Here is a 13,256-nt window from a genome sequence, read left to right as displayed (position 1 = left end):
CATCTTTGGTTTCCAGATTGCATAATTGAATGTAGTCAATTTTATCATGTTGCCATAATTTTCCTCCATTTAATTTTGCACAAAAAAATAATATATAGAGCAACCTCGCTCTAATACCACTTGTTGGGAAAAAGAATAATATTTGTGGGGAAGGCCCAAATGGTTTTTCCCACTATTATTTCTATGAAAATTAAATAGGATAAAATATTGAATGAAAGTAGTAAAGATGAATAGTAGATAACACTAGAATTTTAATGTGGAAAACCCTCTAAGGTGAAGGGAAAAACCACGGGACCATAGTTCACTTCAAACTTCCACTATGATAAATAATGTGATACAACTTCACCCTAAGGTGGATCTCTCAGTGTCTTCAATTTGTGGATCTAAAACTCTCACAAACTAGATAACCCACTCAAAGATAACTCTCTATTGGAAGAAGAAAACCCTTTCTTTCGCTATGTTGCTTTGATATTCTTGCTTTTGTATATACTTCTCCGTTGAGGATGACTCTTATTTATAGGAGCAAATGCAATCCTAATTGGAATTGTACGATATGAAAATCACATAGATTTGTCTCCTAATCTCTCATGATTTTATAGATCTGAGAAGATTAATTTGATTTGTTTCTCAATCTCCCTTGATTTTTTGGATGTGGAAGATCATGTTGATTTATCTCCCGATCTCTCTTGATTTTTTTCTTTTCTTTTTACTTTTACACACTCACTACTATACATATTCTACTATAGATATACATAATTATGCTGGCTTCTCCAATTGGGAGTGACCTACTCAACACTAATGAAGGTCGGGAGATCCCTCAATCGGATGCCCTGCATCGCGGATATTTAATCGACCACCATGTCGAGAAATCCATTACCCAAGCAGCTTTCGTCTACAATTTAATATCGTAGAGGTATAGTGAATGAATTAGACAGCATGTAGATTCAATCCGCATAAAGAAAGAGAAATCTTATCACCTACTTTTCAATGGGAATAAGCCTCTATCCATCAGCTCTTCAAAGTGGAGGTCCCCCAACATGCCGCAACCGCTAGGAGTGAAGAACCTCACTTCCGGAACGCCAAATTCTCGGGCAACTTTCAAGGTGAAGCTCATCACGCCATCGAAAACTATGCACGTGAGCGGAGGGGCATCGAAATTCATGAGCTTCAGGACGAGCTCGCGGAACGAATGTAAGCCATCCACCGGCAATGTCAAGCATAGAGAAGGGAGGTCGAGTATGCCTCTCGGGTTCGAGGGTGGCAATCCATCGGAGATGACCTCGAACCTGAAATCGTCCAAGCCCCGAAGAGCACCCTCTCCCACGGACTTCTTTAACCTCTGGTGATTGAACTTGGTACGAACGAAAGTGACGTGGAAGCCTTTGTGATGAAGAAGCTTGGCCAGTTTTAGCATGGGGTTTATGTGGCCCTCTGCCGGAAGGGGTATGCACAGAGCGTGGGGCTTTGTGACGGATGGCTTCATGATTGATGATTTCTCTTTCAATACGCAAGTTGGAATGAGCACTCGGCACCGACTTAGGAAGTGGAGCACTGGCTAAAGGAGCTGTACTCTATGTTTATTGGTTATTTTTATATAGCTAATGTTAGGTAGATTAAGACTTCAAGATTCACAATAACCAGTATATTAATGAGGGGACAAATTAGTCCGAATTTTTTAACAATCAATATGTTTAACTTTTGATAATGATTTGTTACATCACTTAATAAGTGAAGGAGAAAGAAATCCGACGTGCGAATATGCCGGCCATAAAGTCAAGCCCGATCTCGAGTCGAGACATCCGTGGTCCGATTCCCCATCGTCTGATTTTTCTGCTATTATATTATACATGCACGTGAATGAGGTTGGGTCGTAATAACATTTTAAAAGAATTTGCACTAATAATTTGGTAGGCTGAGACGATTTTTACAATTTAAAAAAAAATTCTTGAATTTTTCATTTTTTGGTTATTTTATTTTATTATATTTTTCATTGTGGCTAGCTAGGCTCACGGATCTCGCCCAGGCGCTCCTCAAATCTAAGTGAGTGATGTCTTGCTCCATGGTTTGTGAGGGTGTTGGCCACCCTCATCGGTCACGATGGAGAAAAAGAAGAAGAGGAAAAGGAAAAATTAAAAATTTGATAATAAAAGTTCAGAAAAATTTAGAATTAAAAAATTTATTCATATCAATGCTTGTTGTCGCTAGTTATGTCACACAAAATCAAATTGGTATTTGTATAATAAATTTAATATTTTTTTAATAATTACCATGATATTAGCACCATTAGAAACTTGGCCAATTTGCCTATGTGTATCAAACAGGATTAACCCAAGTTTGGGGAGAAGAACACTAGGAGTGTGAAAATTTTCGTACGGTGTTCACTTGAGTGCAAAAACTTTTTTTTTTTCACTTACATTAGAGTAAAATTGTTCACTTAAGCACCACTTCCGACCAAAGGTCCTACATGAAATTTTTTGAACTTTTGTTTTTGGTTTTATTTTTTTTTTCTTTAGGGCTTGTTATGTCACCAGTAACCCTCACCGGCCGTAAAACCCTCGCCCGAGGGCCGCCTCACCCTTAGCTGCGAAAACACTAGGCAGGGCCATCGGGGCCTCACCAGCCGCTGGGGAGGCCATGACGCCCTCACCAATGGCCTTTATGATGAGGGTGAGGCATCCCTTGCCCAAATATGGTTGCGAAGGCCATTGTTGAGGGCTGGCAAGGACCTCGCCAGCCCTAGGTGAGGCGCCATCGCCTACAGTCGCCTAAAGCTAGCAAGGGCGCAATAGCCTCACTTAGGGCCTTTGTGGCTAAGGGCAAGGTGAGCAAGGATTGCCAATGACCCTAGTAGGCCCTAAAGAAAAAAAAAGAAGCTATTATTATTATTTAAAAAAAATCATCCACGTCATGCCAGCGAAGCCACATCAAACGACTGGCGTTAGCATATTAGATGACTAGCGTCTACATCGGATTTTCCGGCCAGGCAAATTGGAATTAGCACTTAAATGAGCGATTTTTCAAATTTGTGGTACTCAAGTGAACAAAAAAGTTTTGACACTCAAGTGAATGTCGTACAAAAGTTTTGGCACTCTTTATTTTTTTACTGCCCAAGCTTAGGCCATATAGCAAGTGCAGTTAGGCCACTTCATTGCGCTTCTCTTTCAACCTAAGTTGCCAAACGTGTACTTAAGTTTTGAAATTCACCGCTTAATCTTCCTTCATTACGACATTTATTTCACTCGATTATAAGATGGAGCGTTCGAGACAACAATGTTCGGGATTTTATTTCGTGCACACTCCTTATGAACTTAGGTTACATGGACTATATATTGTTATATGTATTTTCAAAAAGGATATTCTTTTGTATTCAAATTCTGCTGTGGAATGTATTGCGTTAGGTTCCTCGCAAATCAAATTTTAAGATACTATATTCATTGTAGAAGGGCTCGCGTGTACTTCTGTTCTCTTGTAATACTTACACGTACCCAACAATTTGTAATTTAATCTTTGTACATATAGTTGAATGAACTGTACGCGAGCCAACATTTGGTGCGTTGATGAAGGCCGAGGCCAAATTTCCAAGTGCTTACAGTCCGTTTATTCAACATATCACATGATACGTTCTTTTATTATTCACCCGTATTCTGACCAACCCCACATATAAAGAGTAATGTAAAAGCACACTAAGCCAGTCTCGTAAAATTATAAAATTGAGCACTATAATAAAATATTAAAAAATAAACGAATTATGTTCAGCAGTAAATCAGAATCTGCAACATCACTTAAAATACCAATTTCATCTATCAATCTGAGTGTACAAGTAGCACCAGTCGCTTATAAAAGAGTCAGAGGCTCTTCTTCCTTACAACAACACGGAGAGAGAGAGAGAGATGGGTTCTCAAGCGAGAGGAAGCCTCATGCAATATGCATCCCATACCCAGCACAGGGCCACGTAAACCCCATGCTCAAGCTGGCCAAGCTCCTTTACCACAAGGGCTTCCACATCACCTTCGTCAACACCGAATACAACCACAAGCGCTTGCTGCGGTCGCAGGGGCCCCCCTCGACGGACTGCCCCACTTCCGCTTCGACATGATCCCCGACGGCCTCCCGCCCTCGGACGCCGACTCCACCCAGGACATCCCCTCGCTCTGTGCTTCTCTATCTGAACACGGGCAATCGGCGATTAGGAGTCTTCTCCTGAAGCTCCAAGAGCAATCCCAAGACGGTGTGGTGCCCCCGGTCACGTGTATCGTGTCCGACGGCGCGATGACGTTCACTTTGGATGCTGCCGAGGAGTTGAAGATTCCTGAAGTTGTGTTTGGACGCCCAGTGCTTGCGGGGTGCTTGCTTACGCTAAGTATCGTCGTCTTGTCGAGGATGGTTTTACGCCCCTGAAAGGTCCGCACTTCATATTATATTTGTCAAAGGAGGATTTAGGCTTTTTCAACTTTTTTCACCAAAAATATTTGCAGTTACATTTTTTGGAATTTGCACGTTTCTCAGTTCCATATGTACTTCTCTTCCTCTGCTTTTCATTTCTCCCCGTCCTTTATTTACATTTCGAAAGAAGACTAGTTTTATTTCGCACATGGCATGAACATAAAAGACAATAAGAGAAATGCAAAGACAACTAATTTTTTTAGTAAGATTTTTACTATACATGATCCGGCAAGAACACTTTGGGTGTTATATAAGTCGATCACTTTGAGTTAGGTGCTACTTATTTGAATATCCGATGTGATACCGCATATACTAAAAAATAAATTTTAATAAGAAAGTATAGTATAATTAACATAGTGCTAGGGTAAAAGTTACATACGAATACTAGTTTACAACTAGCACCATTTTTGTGTCCGAACAACGGAAAGATATAGCTCATATAATTCCCAACAACTAAAAGATATATGAACACTTACAATTTTGTATACAAATCTTATTTACAGTTTGAACCCCTAGCATGATTTTTTTTTATATCGAGTATATTGCTAGGGAAAATAAAAGGTGGTTCTGTTATAAACTGTAGATAGATATTTTGAATAATTCTCAATGGTTCTATCTACCCTTTATGTTTGTGGTTAGATCTGTCAAAATGGGTTTTAGATCCATATATTTAAATCATAAATAAGTCATATATGGGTCATTCACATTTTAAAGAGACTAGTTAAATGGATCTTAAATGGGTTGGATTTAAAACTCATTTCCAACCCAACTTCCCTCTTTAGCTTTATAAAAATGTTTTTTTTTTAAAATTGAAATTAAAATTATTTCTATATTTCATTTCCCTTTTTTTTTTCTTTTTCTTTCTTCTTCCTCCTTCTTTAGCGGTGGTTGGCACGATGACGGCCGGTGATCGGCCGGCAAGGCTCAAGCTCGCCAGCCCAAGCGAGCTTGAGGTCGCTAACAATCGACAAGGTTAGAGCCTCATCGATATGGCGATTCACTCATTGATGAGGCCGGAGGTCACCTGGATCTGGCGAGCAGCGAGCTCGTTGGTCTTGGCGGCTCGAGCTCACTTGCATCCGGCGAGCTGTAACCTCATCGACCTTGGTTGAGCTTTGGCTCACGAGATCTAGTAAGCCATGAGCTCGCCGGCCATGATGAAGCTCGGGTTCGCCCGAATTAGTGAGCTATGAGCTTGTTGGCCACAACAAAGCTTGGGCAAATCACCGCCAATGGAGGAACAAGGGAAGAAGAAGCAAGAAAAGAGAAAATAAGAAAATAAAATAAAATACATAATAATAATAATAATAATAATAATAATAATAATAATAATAATAATAATAATAATAATAATTCAAAATTTTAAAATAATTAAAAGTTCGATTAATATTTTTGATAGATAGATATCCATATACATATCGGAAAAGTACTTTTAGAGGAAACTCGATGTTGTCTAAATCGAAATTCAATCAATATCAAAATAGAAATTCTAAACATTATAAGGTAATTTTTAATTTGGTAAATCACAATTAAGAAGTTACTCATTCTTGCATCCTAGAAGATTTGTTATAAATAAATATTATTTTCATGTCAATCATTAACTAATCAAACTTTTTCTTATCAAGAATTTTTCAAAAGTATTTCAATTAAAGGTTTTTCACTTTTTATGTTATTTACTAATTTTTATTGTTTAATTTACTCTTTTTAATTTGATGAGAAGTTTTTATTCAAGTAACACATATATATATATATATGTATGTATGTATTTGTGTGCGTGTTTTTTTTTTTTTTGGTGATCCGGGAACCGCTGTACAGTCGACGGCATAAACTCGGGGCAACCCGAGAGAACCCACCTCCCCCAAACCGTGGGTGAGTCTCACAAGCGACCGCGGAGATTTGAACTCGCTCCCTTCCGGTAGAGGGATTGAGCGCAAATCACGCAACCACCAATGGGATGGGTGTGTGTGTGTTTGAAGAGCTTAAAGTGTATTAAATGGGTGGGAATGGATTTTGTTAGATTGAGTTAAATATAAATGTGTCTTGATAATATGAGTCAGGTATGGATTGTCAAATTTACATTACATAAAAATATATCAAAACGGGTTACATGAATCAATATGAATTGGACCATTTTTGATATGACCCAAATCCAACTTAACCCACCCATTTAACGGCCCTATTTGTGGTACAACCCTTTGATTTATGATGGTGACAGACCCAACCTACTTGTCGAATGGATATCTGGAGACCACAGTAAGCTGGACTTCAGGCATGAAAAGCATTCGCTTGACAGACTTCCCCACCTTCATCCGAACCCTAGACCACCAAGACATCATGCTCAATTTCGCCATCCAAGAAGTCGAGAGATCTTCAAAGGCTTCCGCAATCATCCTCAACACCTTCAATAGCCTCGAGCACGACGTCCTGGAGTCTCCCTCCTGTGTCTTTCCCCGCATCTACACCATCGGGCCGCTCCAGCTCCTTTATGACCAGATCCAAGACGAAGCCCCGAGAATGGTAGGGGGAACTTAAGGACGAGAGGATCTCGAGTGCTTGCCATGGCTTGACTCGAGGAGCCCGCTCGGTGGTGTACGTGAACCCGGCAGCGTCATGGTCATGACGGCTGGCCAGCTAACCGTGTTTGCGTGGGGATGGCTAATAGCCGAAGCCATTCTGTGGATTATAAGGCCAGACCTTGTGGCGGGTGAGTCGGCTTGTGTTGCTGCCCGAGTTCATGGAAGAAATTAAGGGCCGAGGGATGCTGGTGAGCTAGGGCCAGCAGGAGGAGGTCCTGAAGCACCAAACGATCGGGGGTTTCCCGACGCATAGCGGATGGAACTCGACACTGGAGAGCCTTTGCAGCGATGTGCCGATGATATGTTGGCCGTTCTTTGTGGAGCAGCAGACTAACTGCCGGTATAGCTACATGGAATGGGGGATTGGGATGGAGATCGACAATGACCGGAAGAGGGATGAAGTGGAAGGATTGGCGAGGGAGTTGATGGAGGGAGAGAATGGGAAGGAGATGAGGAAGAAGGCCATGGAGTGGAAGGCGAAGGCCGAGGCAGCAATTATGCCCGGTGGGACTTCGTACAATAACGTGATGGGAGAACGGTAATAATTCGAACAATATCGAATCAACGCAGCAGAATAAAATCATCTCTCATCTTGTGTAAACCTAATAGGAATCGATATAGTAGAGTAAAATAAATACCAAGCACGAGAACACAAGACGATTTTTTACATGGAAAACCTCCTCGATGTGAGGAGATAAAAAAAACCACGAGATCGGAGTCCACCTGAAAATCTTCACTATCAATAAAAGTGTTCTTCTCTAGCAAATACTAGAGGTACATAGCAGCAAACACCTCAAGAACATAATTCTTGGCAATACACATGAACTTCACAAGAGATCAAGGATAAATCTGACCAAAAACGAAGGTTTTGATCAATCCACGAAAAACCCGATGTAGGGAGCTTCAAACGAAAATCAAACCGTTTAGATTCGATAAAATTGCGCCACAAACATGCTGACAAAATTTCAGCTCAATCGGACCACGAATCGACCTCCGACGCCAGTTTGATGTAAATTAGATATTGCCTCAAACCCCAGATTTTTTGCTTTCTCTTTTTCTCTTGTTACTGTTTCCTTTTTTTTTTTTGTGGCTACCTCTTTATATAGATAATGAGAAATCGTATTTCCTCATATAACTTATTATATGGACTCAAGCCCTTTTTGGCATTGCAACTCATTGGACTTCCTCCACATAGAAGTGAACCCAGCTAACAAATCTCCCCCTCACAACAATGTGGAGGGATTCACCATCCCTGCTATCAAACGGCAATGTTCAAGCTTCTCTCTTGGTAGAGTCTTCATCATCATATCGGAGCCATTATAATTCGTATAAATTTTCTCAAGTTCCAACAACTTTTCATCTAGAACATCCCTTATTCAATGATATCTAACATCAATATGTTTCAATCTAGAATGAAAAGATGAATTCTTACCAAGATGAATTGCGCTTTGATTATCACAAAATAACATATACCTCTTTTGCTTGAACCCAAGTTCTTCTAAGAACTTCTTCATCCATAGCATCTCTTTACTAGCTTCGATCCTTTGCAATAAATTCAGCTTTGGTTGTAGAAAGTGCAACACACTTTTGCAATCTTGACTTCCATGACATAGCTCCACCCGCAAAAGAAATCAAATAACCGAGTAGATTTAAGAGTATCAATATCTCCTGCCAAGTCAGAATCTATGTATCCAACTAACTCAAGTTTCCCGGTCCCGAAACTGAGTTTCAAATTTGAAGTTCCCGAAGATACTTCATAATCCACTTCACTTTGCATTCCAAAGTGCTCTGCTGGATTTGACAAATAGCGACTAACAACGCCAATTGCATGCTCCAAGTCTGGGCGTGTACATACTATCGCATACATTAAGCTTCCTCCAGCTGAAGCATATGGAACACTTTCCATATCTTTCTTTTCTTTATCAGTAGTAGGACTTTGCATCATATTTAACTTAAAGTGGGCAGCAAGAGGAGTACTAACCACTTTAGCCTTGTCCATGTAAAATTTCTGAAGGATCTTCTCGATATATTTCTCTTATGACAAAAACAACTTCTTAGCATCTCTGTCTCGGGTAATTCTAATGCCAAGAATCTGCTTCGTCGAGCCCAAGTCTTTCATGGCAAAAGACTTGCTCAACTATTTCTTCAATAACTCAATTCTTGAAGCATTCATGCCAACAATCAGCATATCATCAACATAAAGCAAGAGAATAATAAAGTCATCATCAGAAAATTTTTGGACAAACACACAGTTATCTGAAGAAGTCTTCTTATAGCCTTGTTCTATCATAACTGACGCAAATTTCTTATACCACTGCATCGATGCTTGTTTTAGGCCATAGAGACTTTTCTTCAATTTGCACACATAATCCTTTTTCCCTTTCACTTTGAAACCCTCAGGTTGTTCTATGTATATCTCTTCCTCCAAGTCACCATGTAGGAAGGCCGTTTTAACATCCATTTGCTCAATTTCCAAATCTAGGCTAGCTGTTAAGCCTAGTACCACACAAATAGAAGACATTTTCACTACCGGAGAAAATATATCATCAAAATCAATACCCTTTCTCTAACCGAATCCCTTAACAACCATTCTAGTTTTGTACCGTGGTTGTAAAGTATGTTCATCTTGCTTCAACCTATATACCCACTTGTTCTTCAAAGCTCTTTTACTTTTAGGTAACCTCGCCAACTCAAAAGTATGATTATCATAAAGTGACCGCATCTCATCTTGCATAGCATCAAACCAATTGCTTTTGTACTCATCTTCTATTGCTTCTGCATAGCACTCTGGTTCACCTGCATCAGTCAATAATACATACTCGTCTTCAGAATACCTAGTGGAAGGTCGTCGGTCTCTAATAGATCTCCGGACTAGAACATCCTATGGAACATCTAACTGAGCCTTTGGTTCTGGAATATTATTATATGTTTCAACATGTTCAGGAACATGTGCGTTATTTGGAACATTGAGTTCCTACTGCTCTTCATCAATCTGTGTAGGAATATTTGTAAGAGGAACTGGATCTAAATCAACCAGTTATCACTAACTGTGGTGCTGAAATCATCTTCATTTTCTCAATATCCTCTATTGTTTCATCTTCCATAAACACAACGTCTCTACTTCTTACAATTTTCTTTTCAAGCGGATCATAAAATTTGTAGCCAAGCATATCCTATCCATAACTAATAAATATGCACTATCGTGTTTTCACATCAAGTTTAGACCTCTCATCTTTGGAAATATGCACAAATGCTTTGCACCCAAAGACACGCAAATAATCATAAGAAACTTCTTTGCCTGTCCAAACTCTATTAGGAACATCAAACTCTAAAGGAACACATGGAGTAAGATTTAATACATGCACAACTGTATTTAAAGCCTCACCCCAAAAAGATCCAGGTAGCTTTGACTATGAAAGTAAGCATCTTACCCTTTCAACCAATGTTCTGTTCATTCTCTCAGCTAAGCCATTTAACTGAGGCGTCTTGGGAGGTGTCTTTTGATGTCAAATACCTTGTTATCTGCAATATCATCAAAAGGTCCAATATACTCTCCCCTATTATCAGTTCTGATGCATTTTAATTTCTTTCCGGTCTATCTCTCAACTGAAGCCTGAAATTGCTTAAAAGCATCTAACACTTGATTTTTAGTTTTCAAGGTATAAATCCAAATTTTCCTTGAAAAATCATCTATGAAGGTAACAAAATAAAGAGAGCCACCAAGTGATTTTGTTTTCATAGGACCGCAAACATCATAATGCACTAAATCCAGTATACCTGACTTTCTTGAAGGAGGGGAGCTTTTAAATGCAACTCTATTATGTTTTCCTGCTAAACAGTGAGCACACTTCTTTAACGCTGAACTTTTCAATCTTGAAAGGAGCTTCTTCTTGGCCAATATTGACAAACCTTTCTCACTTATGTGACTGAGCCTCTTATGCCATAATTCAGCTGCATCTTCACTGTCTACTGTATTAATTTTGTCTGTGGACAACTTTGCCTGCATAATGTACAACGAAGAATATTTTTCACCTTTAGCCACAACAAGAGAACCTTTGGTGAGCTTCCATTGACCATTACTGAAGGTGCTGCAATACTCCTCATCATCCAACTTGCCTGTAGAAATCAAATTCAAGCGGATATCAGGTATATGTTTAACATTATTCAATACTAACCTTGTGCCATTGCCGGTTTCTAGGCACACATCACCAATGCCTACAGCTTGAGCTAGTCCATTGTTTCCCATCTTCACAAATCCGAAGTCACCTGACCTATATGATGTAAAGAAATCCCTACGAGACATAGCATGAACGGATGCACCACTATCAATTACCCAACTGATCTCATGAGATACAAAATTCATCACATCACCATAAAAAATAGTGAGAAAGTCTTCTTTAAGTGCAGCAAAATGATTGTCATCACTGTCATTATCACTTTTCTTCACTTTACCTTTCTCCTTTTATTTCTCCCTTTTTAACTGGCGACAAAACCTCTGAATATGTCCCTTCTGATGACAATAATGGTACTCAACATTAGCAAATTTATTATACTTACCTCTGATTTTGTCTCGACTTTTATCTCTATTTCTCGAACCTCGAGACTCACTTCTCCACCTTTTCTCAACAACCAAGGCATCAGAATGTGAAGAGGACAATCCTTGTGTCTTCCTTCTCATCTCTTCATTCAAAATACTACTCTTGGCCAAATCCATGGTAATCGTACCATCCGGGGCAGAATTAGACAAAGATGTTCGGAACGTCTCCCATGAGTCCGACAAAGTACCAAGCAACCATAGTGCTTGTATCTCATCATCAAACTCGATTCCCATCGCAGCCAACTGATTTATAATTCCTTGAAAAGAATTTAAATGATCAGTCAAACGAGTACCATTATAATATCTCAGAGCCATCATCTGTTTTATCAAAAACAACTTATTATTCCCAGTCTTTCGAGCATATAACTGTTCGAGCTTATCCCATAAACTGCATGCATGTGTTTCCTCAATAATATGGTTCAAAACATTATCATCTACCCACTGCATGATATAACCACAAACTTGACGATGAAATATAGACCATTCAACATCAGTTTTATTCTCTGGTTTCTCCTCAGCAAATACAGGCAAATAAAAATCTTTCACATATAAAAGATCTTCCATCTTCCCTTTTCAAATATGATAATTCGAACCATTTAATGTAACCATTCTACTCGTATTTGTTTCCATTGTTCAACACAAGGCAGAAAAATCAAACAATAACATGATGCTCTGATACCACTTTGATGGGAGAACGGTAATAATTCGAACAATAACGAATCAACACGGCGGAATAAAATAATCTCCCATCTTGTGTAAACCTAACAGGAATCGATATAATAGAGTAAAATAAATACCAAGCACGCGAACACAAGACAATTTTTTTACGTGGAAAACCTCATCGATGTGAGGAGATAAAAAAACCAAGGATCGGAGTCCACCTGAAAATCTTCACTATTAATAAAATGGTTCTTCTCTAGCAAATACTAGAGGTACATAGCAGCAAACACCTTAAGAACATAATTCTTGGCAATACACATGAACTTCCCAAGAGATCAATGATAAATCTGACCGAAAACGCAGGTTTTGATCAATCTACGAAAAACCTGATGTAGGGAGCTTCAAACGCAAATCAAACCGTTCAGATTCGATAAAATTGCACCACGGACATGCTGACAAAATTTCAGCTCAATCGGACCACGAATCGACCTCCAACGCTAGCTTGATGTAAATCGATATTCGCCCCAAACCCCAGATTTTCCGCTTTCTCTTTTCTCTTGTTATTGTTTCCTTTTTTTTTTTTGCTACCTTTTATATAGATCTTGAGAAACCCTATTTCCTCATATAACTTATTATATGGGCTCAAGCCCTTTTTGGGCTTGCAACTCATTGGGCTTCCTTCACATATAAGTGAACCTAGCTAACATAACGGGCACAAGCTCATCTCCGAATTACTCTCGTCCATTGATTGACCCCTATAGATGGTTGAAGGTTTTGGCCAGTTGGTCGATCAATTAGTAAATTGCTCCTTGGAGAATCTAAGTTAGATTTTGGAGAGGTCTAGCTAGCTTTGGTGTTGTATGCAATGCGTTAGTGTCTTGCTCACCAATCAATTTGATTGTCGAATGCAAGATCCAAGTTAGATGTTGAGTCTCGTAAATGCGGACGCTTCAAGACTAAGATCTCCCCTTCCTTCTCAA

The 13,256-nt window shown here is 39.3% G+C and overlaps 2 pseudogenes; one reads left to right on the top strand and one right to left on the bottom strand.

Annotated features, from left to right (window-relative positions):
• Positions 1-1,483, bottom strand: part of LOC108956584 — a 47,164-nt pseudogene extending 45,681 nt beyond the window's left edge.
• A 2,265-nt stretch (positions 1,484-3,748) lies between these two features.
• Positions 3,749-7,561, top strand: LOC104428543 (annotated as a pseudogene).
• The last annotated feature ends 5,695 nt before the right edge of the window (positions 7,562-13,256 follow it).

Source organism: Eucalyptus grandis, chromosome 9, assembly GCF_016545825.1.
Source record: "Eucalyptus grandis isolate ANBG69807.140 chromosome 9, ASM1654582v1, whole genome shotgun sequence".
NCBI lineage: Eukaryota > Viridiplantae > Streptophyta > Magnoliopsida > Myrtales > Myrtaceae > Eucalyptus > Eucalyptus grandis.
The sequence above is the reverse complement of the archived record's forward strand: the minus strand, read 5'-3'. Positions and strand labels throughout refer to the sequence as shown.